The 7,790-nt window shown below is 45.0% G+C and overlaps 1 pseudogene; it reads right to left on the reverse strand.

The window, feature by feature from the left end:
• Positions 1-581: 581 nt before the first annotated feature.
• LOC109467239 lies at positions 582-6,081 on the reverse strand (annotated as a pseudogene).
• Between the last annotated feature and the right edge of the window lie 1,709 nt (positions 6,082-7,790).

Genomic DNA, 7,790 nt, shown 5'->3' on the forward strand with positions numbered 1-7,790 from the left:
AAACATATGGACAACAACATGTGTTATATTCATTGTTTAATGTTCTGCTGCAAGCATACACAACTGTTGGAGTTACATAGAGTTATGCATCTTATGCATTCACAATTTCTTATGTATATCACAATAAAACATTAGTCTACAGTTGTTCAGATATACTTGGCACAATTCTGAACTACTTATAGTTAATAATGACGCACACTTGATACGTCCTTGTTGGGAAACATATCACAGACTGACATCTGTTTTGTTTGACTTTTAAAAAATGCTTGTTGCTTGTCAGCACAAACAAAGGTTGAATAGGCTAAAGGCTAAATACATATTGTTTTGCATTATCAAGTAAAGTGGAAAGAAGTCTTGGATATGTCTATTTGTATGTACAACTGAGTCAGTGCCGCACTACATGGTCTCATTATGTACATGTATTGTAAAATCTACATAGTACCGAAATGTTGTGCATTTAAATTTGAGTGTAGTTATTTTCACTTATAAGGGTATGGGGTATTCATTGGTGTAAAACATATTGAAACCTATATAAAATATGGTTTTAGTCTATTACATTACAGTGTAGAGGCAGGGACAAGTAAATAAGATATATAGCTAATATGACATCTGCAGAAAGTTTTGTGAAAGATGGGTATTGTCGTGCTCTTGTCAGCTGTAAACACGTTCCACAATCTCCTCGCTACCTTCACCAAATGAAGTTTAACCTTTATGACTGACATATTATAATTGTTTCTCATTTATGATGCACAATAAGGTCCTTATGATCCGCTCTAACCAAATAGCACGTTGCCCAAACGTTTGCAATTCTATTCTTTAACAATAGCTATTGTAGGATTTTCTAATCTATTATGCAAATGAGCTTCTGATTTCCATTTCATGACAATACATCCATAACTTCCTAGGATCATTGTGCTAAACCACAAGGACAGAAACAAACGCTACCAAAAACATAACTTTCTTGGCCACATAACTGACAACATTGGTACATTTTAGCAAAAATTAATGTCGACAGAGGAATCAATTGCAACCTGAGATACACAGTCAAACATTATGATTCTGATATCCTTATAGTTGCTGGGTTTGTTACGCATCAGCTCGTCAATAATCTCCTGATAACCCAATGACTCCAAGAACATCTCGAACCCCCTACATAACCCATTACAGATCATTCCCTCAACTACCAGCGTCTCCAGAGTTTGGTTTTCCTGGATTGCAGAACACAGGCTGGAGAGGGACTCGCTACTACACGTCCCGTGGTAGACTTTTTTTGTGATATTTGTCATATTTTCAGGATCCCATTGCTTCCACCTAAGTCTTAGTGCCTTTAGCACCTTGTTTTTCTTGATACATTCTGTGAGTTCGTGTACCATCGGCTCAACCTCAAATGTTTCAGGAATTTCTTTGACTGCAAATCCAACATTCTTTGTCATAGACACATCATTCCCTGGCAGCTCGAACTCAACCTCCTCAAGTGTTGCATGTTGGGAAATGCTCTGTAGGGTCTCTGTTAGATTACCAAACCCCCTGACTTCAGGATCATAACGATACCACTCGCCTATCTCCAGCCTTAACGAGCGGAGACAATTCTGCCTTACAATCATTTGGGCCAACAGCCTGTCATATTCTGAGAAATCTGCATCAGGCGTATCCCCAAAGTTGCCTCGAGCTCCCATGACAAGTCTTCCTACCGTGATTCTGATATGTTCTATCCTTGATGCCATGGAAAGCTGTTGAAGTGAGCTTAACAGTGACAGATATAATGTATTTGGAGGATTAAGAAAAGGGTTGATATGAATGAATACACTTCCTGTTCCACACCGAGGTACGAATGCGCGCAGTGGGGAGAAAGAGTGGTCAACAGCTCTAAGTCTAACACCAGGAACATCAGTCTCATGGAATGTAACAGAATGCAATGCGCAGTAATCTGATAATGTGTCTACCAAGACGTCAAGTTTCTCCCGATCTGAAGACCCTGCATCGTCATTGATATAACTGCAATTGAATGTCAGATGCTGGGTCAATCTTAGATTGTCACTTACAGTTTGTTTCTTTTGACAGGTCAGTACGTGTGTCAAACCTACAAACCAATCCATATGGCGACCATAGTCCTTACTAAAATCACCCAGGTTGTTAGTTGCGTGCTGAGACAGACAAGGTGCCACAATCTCTGCCATTTTAACACCTGCACATTCCGTTCTCCCAAGCCACGTGAGACATACAAACGACAAAACATCCCTGTCCTCATCATTTTCAACTTTGTTAAGTTCCTCTGCAAACATGTCAAACAGTGGGTTTGCATTCTCGCCTAGGATCAAAAGTAACCAGTCTTGGACCTCCATGTATTTGCGGCGACTACATAAAATCAGTTCCCTGTCGACACCAGTAGTTGTCAAACCAAACAACCTACGAAGACATTTCATCCCCCTCTTCTCTACTACCCACCTGTGAACAGGCCACTGATATAGTGGGAGGCCATGTACTCCTGAAACGTTTTTGTGCAGGAAGGCACAGAAGCAGGTGCGTTTGATTCTGGAGAAAGAGTAATCTCTAGTCAGGAGGCCCAAGGTCAACATGTTATCGGCGTTTGTGCCATATTTCTCTGTGATCTCAGCTATGTTAAACTGGAGCTGCTCCTGCTCTAGCCCCTCCCAGGACAGTTTTCCCAGACCTCGCAAGGCTGCTTCTATGTCAGGAGGAAGTTTGTCACCTTCCGTTGGAAGGGCTTTCTTTGCACAGAATCGTTTAGCGACTGAACGTACAATCATGTCATACAGTTCGGCTTTGTTAGAGGGTAGTTGTTCATTGTTATCTTCCCAGACAACACATATGAGCAAGTTGTTGAGGGGATTCACTACTAGTTCTGACAGATTTCTGTTACTGTGGATCTGTTTTACTAGTTGTAAGGCAGACTCTGGGGATTTGCAAAAGTATTTGCGTATGAAATCCTCTGAGTTTTCCTCACTATAGCCTACTATGCTGTTGAACTGGTGACATTTCTCCAGGTCTTTCACACAGTGGTACGGCCTGGAGGTCACCAGGACATGACAGTTCCGGAGGATTTTACCCTGAATCAAGTCCATCACATCTGTGACTTGCCTAGCTGCCTGACTGAGCTCATCTAGACCGTCTAGGATGAAGAGAACATCATCTTGGATCTGTTGGATGTAGGACCAGAGCTGGTCCGGGGTCGTGTTTGTATCCTTTGGTAGGAGCTGCTCAAATATTTCATCCTTTACCTTCCCAGCTAAGTGTCGCATTTCTAGGAAGAACACAACCTTAAACCTGTCCAGTTTCCCACAGGACCAATCATAAGCAAGCTTCTGGCAAGAGCACGACTTCCCAATGCCAGGATCCCCCTCTACTCGTATCTTTCGTACGCTACTGTAAATAGCAGTTAAGGTAATGATATCTGTATCTTGAAACGCGCCCCCTACCGTCCCTAGGCTGGAGCTGCAGGTCGGTGTAGATTTCTCCAGGTTGCAGGTTGAGGTCTTCGCACCTGGGCAGAGGCCGCACCTGCGCATACTCGGTACGGTACAGGTCCTTCAGATTAGCGATGATGTCATCAGGCGACCCTGAAATAAGCATAGGTTCTTTTATATCAAATTGAATACAGTACACATTATACAACTTTCACTTTCACTTTCATACACACAATGGCTGGGAAGAAATGTCACGGGCAAACATTTGACTATGACTTCTGTATGTTCCACTTTGAAAAAAAAACTCTAGTACACTATTTTGTATTTGTAACTATCTTAGCTATGATTGGTTTGATGGCCAGTTATAATGTGTACAATACTGAAACAGTCCATATTATCTAACGATATGCATTGACATCCATTGCAACATTTTCTAATGATTGCATGGCCATGTCATACAAACAAACACGTCCCCCCCCCCCGTTATTCAAAACAGGGTGTAATTTTTGCGGCCAGTCCCAAATGCCTTTTAAATGTACATGTAGGGGTGCTTCTGAAATATTACATTGACCACGAAACAGCTACGGTAAATATGTGCATCGTCACGCGCATGTCTGCAGACAACATATAAATTACATACCGATTAAACAAAGGGAACCCGTTTTAGGGACGACGAAAGCCGACTGACCACAATACTCCTGCGGGAGGGATACCTCCTTCATTGAGTAACAAAAAGGAACATTAGAATGCCTGCTGCCCTTCCAGATGAAACGACCTGTGAGAAGCATGACTTACCCGTGGCTGTGTCATGGTCTGTCTGCCAGCTTGATTCCACACATGGTTTCGTTTTCGCCCCCGAGCTCTGCCTCTGGGTACCACGGAAGTATTCCAAAAACAAAGTTTTCAACTCGTTCTGTCCTTCCTTCAGACTGTGTTGTCCTTCCTCCAGACGGCTTTGCCCTTCCGTCAGTTCTTCCTTCAGACTGTCTTGTCCTTCCTTCAGATTGTCTTGCCCTTCCTTAAGACTGCCTTGCACCTTCTTCAGGCTGTCTTGCCCCTCCTTCAGACTGGCTTGCCCTTCCTTCAGAATGCCTTGCCCTTCCTTCAGGCTGTCTTGCCCTTCTCTCAGACTGTGTTGTCCTTCCTTCAGACTGTCTTGCCCTTCTCTCAGACTGTCTTGCCCTTCCTTCAGGCTGCCTTGCACCTTCTTCAGGCTGTCTTGCCCTTCCTTCAGACTGTCTTGCCCTTCCTTCAGGCTGTCTTGCCCCTCCTTCAGACTGGCTTGCCCTTTCTTCAGAATGTCTTGTCCTTCCTTCAGGTTGTCTTGCCCTTCCTTCAGGCTGTCTTGTCCTTCCTTCAGACTGCCTTGTCTTTCCTTCAGACTGTCTTGCCCTTTCTTCAGGCTGCCTTGCTCCTTCTTCAGACTGTCTTGCCCCTTCTTCAGAATGTCTTGTCCTTCCATCAGACTGCCTTGTCCCTTCTTCAGAATGCCTTGTCCTTCCTTCAAACAGTCATGCCCTTCCTCCAGACTGTCTTGCCCTAAATTCAGACTGCCTTGTCCCTCCTTCAGACTGTCTTGTCCTTCCTTCAGACTGTCTTGCCCTTCCTTCAGACTTTCCTGTTCTCTCTCTAGACTGTTTTGTCCCCACTTCAGACTGTTTTGTCCCCTCTTCAGACTGTCTTGCCCTCTCTTCAGAATGCCTTGTCCTTCCTCCAGACTGACTTGTCCTCTCTTCAGACTTTCCTGTTCTCTCTCCAGACAGCGTTGTCCTTCCTTCAGACCGTCTTGCCCTCTCTTCAGACGGTCTTGCCCTTCCTTCAGACTGTCTTGCCCTTCCTTCAGACTTTCCTGTTCTCTCTCCAGACTGTTTTGTCCCCTCACCAGACTGTCTTGCCCTCTCGTCAGAATGTCTTGTCCTTCCTTCAGACTGTCTTGCCCTTCCTTCAGACTGTCTTGTCCTTCCTTCAGACTGTCTTGCCCTTCCTTCAGACTTTCCTGTTCTCTCTCCAGACTGTTTTGTCCCCTCTCCAGACTGTTTTGTCCCCTCTCCAGACTGTCCTGCCCTCTCGTCAGAATGTCTTGTCCTTCCTCAGACTGTCTTGCCCTTCCTTCAGACTGTCTTGCCCTCTCTTCAGACGGTCTTGCCCTTCCTCCAGACTGACTTGTCCTCTCTTCAGACTTTCCTGTTCTCTCTCCAGACGGCGTTGTCCTTCCTTTAGTTCTTCCTTCAGACTGTCTTGTCCCCACTTCAGACTGTTTTGTCCCCTCTCCAGACTGTCTTGCCCTCTCTTCAGACTTTCCTGTTCTCTCTCCAGACAGCGTTGTCCTTCCTCCAGACTGTCTTGCCCTCTCTTCAGACTGCCTTGCCCCTCTTCAGACTTCCTTGCCCCTCCTTCAGACTGTCTTGCCCTTCCTTCAGACTGTCATGCCCTTCTTCAGACTGTCTTGTCCTTCCTTCAGCCTTTCCTGTTCTCTCTCTAGTCTGTTTTGTCCCCTCTCCAGACGGTCTTGCCCCTCCTCCAGACTGTCTTGCCCTCTCTTCAGACGGTCTTGCCCCTCCTCCAGACTGTCTTGCCCTCTCTTCAGACGGTCTTGCCCCTCCTTCAGACTTTCTTGTCCCTGCTCGAGATTTCTCAGAAAGTACGTGACCTCCATATCTTCCTGTACAGCTGATCTAGCAGGGTTACAGGGTCATGGTAGCAGCGAGAATGGCCGGAACGTGGTCAGGTGCAACCTGCTAAATTACCCTCCCTTCTTAAGTAGTATCATTTTCACTTTCGTACACGTCATTCAAATGTTGGTTAGGCCTACAAACTGATTCTTAGAATTCCCACCTAACATTCAAATTAATCGCATAATTATCGCATAATTTTTGTCCAGAAGATGCACAGCAAGCCAACCACACGGATGAAGCCTCCTATTAAGCTTTTCATGGGCAATGTTGGACAGGAAAGTCACAAGTCCTCAGCGATATGAAAGTCCGTTTGTCAAGATGGCGGCCCCAGTAGGATAAGTCCGGTAATGCATTGGCGCAGGCGTAGAAGCCTAGTAGTAGAAGCCGCACTTTTTGACTTTTGACACCCTCTTTCTTACATGTTTAATACCAATACCGGTCATTGGCCTTCGAGTCGTTCGAACTTGTTCGGGGAGGGGGGTAACTTCCGGGATCGACGACCTCCATTGTGGATTTTGACGTCAAGATGATTAGGTAAATGGGGGTGTTGTAAGGTAAGGTAGTTTTACTTCTGCACACCTGAGAATAAACCATTCGACAGTCGGGGCCGGGGTGACTTGTATTTAATCTTTTTTCTCTCATCGAAATGCAGTTGCCATAATACAAGAATAAACAAACATACATGACAAGTATTTCCTAATTTCATACGCTTGTGTTTTATACTGCATGCTCTTGAACAATGTAAGAAAAAATATTTATAAACCCCCATTTAAGCTGATGAAACCGGCCAACGACCCTGACCGAGGTCACGGGCTAAGAGTGACTCCAGGCCGCGCAACATATAGGCCCTTCAGTGTTCGGTAAACTTCGCCCTGCTGCCTAACCCCATATCCAGTACAAATGTGGTGCCAAACAGCTACCTTAGCAGACTGAAGGTTAATCTATTCATGGGAACTAACGACTGCTTTTAGTTTTTGCCATACATAAAAGCAGTACGATTTTGAGCTGTCGTCATATCGTTTGTTGAAGGAAAGGTATATCCGGTTAGATTTTGAATCTATCAGACGTTTCAAGTAGCAATTCACAACTTTTCGTCAGTGAATCTGATAATACCTGGATGTCTCACCATCATCGGCGAATTGTGGTATCCGTTCCTGGCATGTTTCCGTGCAGCCAACAGGCCACTATTGTGTGCGAGTTTGGGGAAACACCGTGCAGGAAGGGAGAGGCAGGGGGTTGCTTGATGATGACTCCACCAATGATTTTTGCTTTTCTCCAGACACGTTTTGCTTTTGACTTGTCTTTGGCAGTTCTTACCCCGTGCTCATGAGAACAAAAGGCCAGCTCGGGTCACCTTACATGCATGTGTGTTTATGTGTTGTGGGGGGGGGGGCTTACAGGTGTGGGGGGATCTTGCAGGTGTGCATTAAGGGAGCCCTGGGGCAAGTAGGTCGAGAGGGGGCATTACGCTGGAGGGGGGCATAAGGCTGGAGGGCCAGGGGGAATTAGTAGGCTACCACGTACGCCAAATGTATTTATGATATGAGTCAGTTGAAAATCAGTGAGTTTTGTAATGACTGTCAAACATACTGTGACACAATGTCTAAGTAACTATAGGTTATTTTGGGGGCCCACCTTATTTTTTTTTACATTTTATCCGTATTTTTGCGTCTGATCTTCACAAAATCTA

The sequence above is a fragment of the Branchiostoma belcheri genome, unplaced genomic scaffold (genome assembly GCF_001625305.1).
Source record: "Branchiostoma belcheri isolate BF01 breed outbred unplaced genomic scaffold, Haploidv18h27 scaffold179, whole genome shotgun sequence".
In the NCBI taxonomy this organism is placed as follows: domain Eukaryota; kingdom Metazoa; phylum Chordata; class Leptocardii; order Amphioxiformes; family Branchiostomatidae; genus Branchiostoma; species Branchiostoma belcheri.